At 38.3% G+C, this 2,332-nt stretch overlaps 1 pseudogene; it reads left to right on the forward strand.

Moving 5' to 3' along the window:
• Positions 1-811: 811 nt before the first annotated feature.
• On the forward strand, positions 812-1,281 carry LOC107100017 (annotated as a pseudogene).
• The last annotated feature ends 1,051 nt before the right edge of the window (positions 1,282-2,332 follow it).

A 2,332-nucleotide genomic window follows, 5' to 3' on the forward strand; every position in this document is an offset into this window, starting at 1 on the left:
TACATGTAAACCAGATGCTTTTGCTGCTTCCATGGCTTGTAGTCTGAATGAAGCATATACACATTAGTAAGTTTCTTGCCAGAGCTCAAAGAGCTGAAATAGATTCTGATGCCCACTGGATGGCAGCATATAACCAACAATAGGAGTCACTCCAACGCCACCCACAAAATCAGCTGAATATGATACAAGAAATTGAAAGAAAAATAAATGGGGCTTATGAATGCAATCTGGGAGCCCTTGGTGGCCTCACAGGTCACAGAGCCCACCTTCCTCCAATAGTCTAGGAGCTTCAGGGTGCTAGAGGCCGTCCTTCTGCAGGACTCCTTGACTGCAGGGCAGACTCCAGTCTAAGGGGAAGCCCTTGTTGGCTAGATACATGAAGATGGATGCATTATCAAAACAACATCAAGAAAAATAAATAATAATCCCAAATCCCTTGGAGAAACTGTTTTAGAAATACATAAAAAGAAACAAACATTTCTCATAGTAATGGTTTAGTTCTCTCTGTTTGTTTTTCTTTTCATTTTTTGTGTTAGTTTTTCCCATTTTAACGAGATAATAATCAAACATATGTTTTGTACAGTTTTGGAGATTAAAGGAATAATTTGTAAGAAATGTATGAAGTAATTCATTTTAGGAATCTAAAGTCTGTCTTGGAGTCAGTCAGAGTATTTCCATAGAGCCACTTTGCATCAGCAGCTCCATGCTCCAGCGCTCTGGGAGAGTTTATAGTCCTGAGAGTTGAACTCTGGATGACTGACAGCTGTCCTTTATGACAACAGAAGACACAGAAATCCTCCTCATCTAAAACATGACTTTGATCTGCGTCCTCATCTGGACTCTCCTCTGCTGCTGCTTCACAGGTAAAGTCCAGAGAATCAAACTCCTCTCCTCTATGAACATCTGTCCCTCTGAAATGAAGCCGACAAACCATGAAGCTGCTTTATGTTTTTGTCTCTGTGTCCTCAGAGTCCAGAGGTCAGGTCACTGTGAATCAGCCCGCAGCAGTGAGAGCTGATCTGGGAGGATCTGTCAGCATCAACTGTAGAACCAGTCAGAATGTTTATAACAACAACTATTTAGCCTGGTACCAACAGAAAGATGGACAATCTCCGAAGCGTCTCATTTATTATGCTAGCTCTAGAGACTCCTGGACTCCAAGATGGTGGATCAAGCTCTGACTTCACTCTGACCATCAGTGGAGTTCAGGTTGATGATGCTGCTGTTTACTACTGTCAGAGTGCTCATCACATCAACAGCCAGTGGGTCTTCACACAGTGAAAAACAGTCGTACAAAAACCTCCCTCAATCAGACTGAACTGAAACTTAAGCTGAATCTCACACAACCAAACACAGAGTGTAGCAGTAATTTTTTGCAAATATCCTTTCTAACAAATACTGTTCAGTGAATAGTTCACATTAACATTTTATTTTACAGGTAGTTTTAAGGTCATTCATAGGCTTGAATATTTTTGAACAACTGATAGAAATAATTTAAAAAGAATGCAATTAACTGTCAATATTATTGATATATAGATAGGTATAGATGCAGGAAAGCCATCTTACAGTAACAATCAGATAATGATGTAGCACACCTGGCTAAGAGCTATCCTTAGGCTTATTTCAATTAGAAATAAGAAAAATCTAATAGACCAAATACTTGATGATTAGCAGCTTGGTTACACCAGAAATTTTCAATCTAGTTTCTTGTCATTTAGTTAAAATGTTTTAATCAACAGTAAATTAAACTTTGACTTCACTTCATCATAAATAAAGTTCAGGCTGAAGATTCTGTTAGAGCGTAAACTTTCAACAATCAAGTTGTGTTCAGTGAGAATGAATAGAAATATAACTGAATGCTGTCAGTGCTAACTGAATGCAAATAACAAGAGCAACAAAATCTTTGTATTTATTTGCTTGCAAAGAAATGGTTTTAAAACAACATTTATCATATTTACCAGAGATAAAGACTTAACATAAGAAAACAAAAAAGAGGTTTATCCCAAATTAATTACATTTGATAAAGATTATAATTAAAATCTTTGGTCAAGAAATGGAATAATAAATACTGAGTTTATTATCTATTATATAAGTGAGTTTGCTTTAAATACAGCTCACCAGCAAAGATAAATCATTCAAAGTCTAATGCATGGTGTGAGGTGATAGAACTGCTGAGGCCCTGAGCAAAGAGAGGGGATTGGTTACTGGGCTATCACAACGGGCCGCCTTTTACAGTTGCCTTTAGTATCTCTGCTTATGTCCCCTTGAACCCCAGTCGGCCTCGCAGATGGCCGCTCACACTGAGCCTGGTTCTGCTGGAGGTTTCTTCCTG

The sequence above is a fragment of the Cyprinodon variegatus genome, unplaced genomic scaffold (assembly GCF_000732505.1).
Source record: "Cyprinodon variegatus isolate N-32 unplaced genomic scaffold, C_variegatus-1.0 Scaffold930, whole genome shotgun sequence".
Classification (NCBI taxonomy): domain Eukaryota; kingdom Metazoa; phylum Chordata; class Actinopteri; order Cyprinodontiformes; family Cyprinodontidae; genus Cyprinodon; species Cyprinodon variegatus.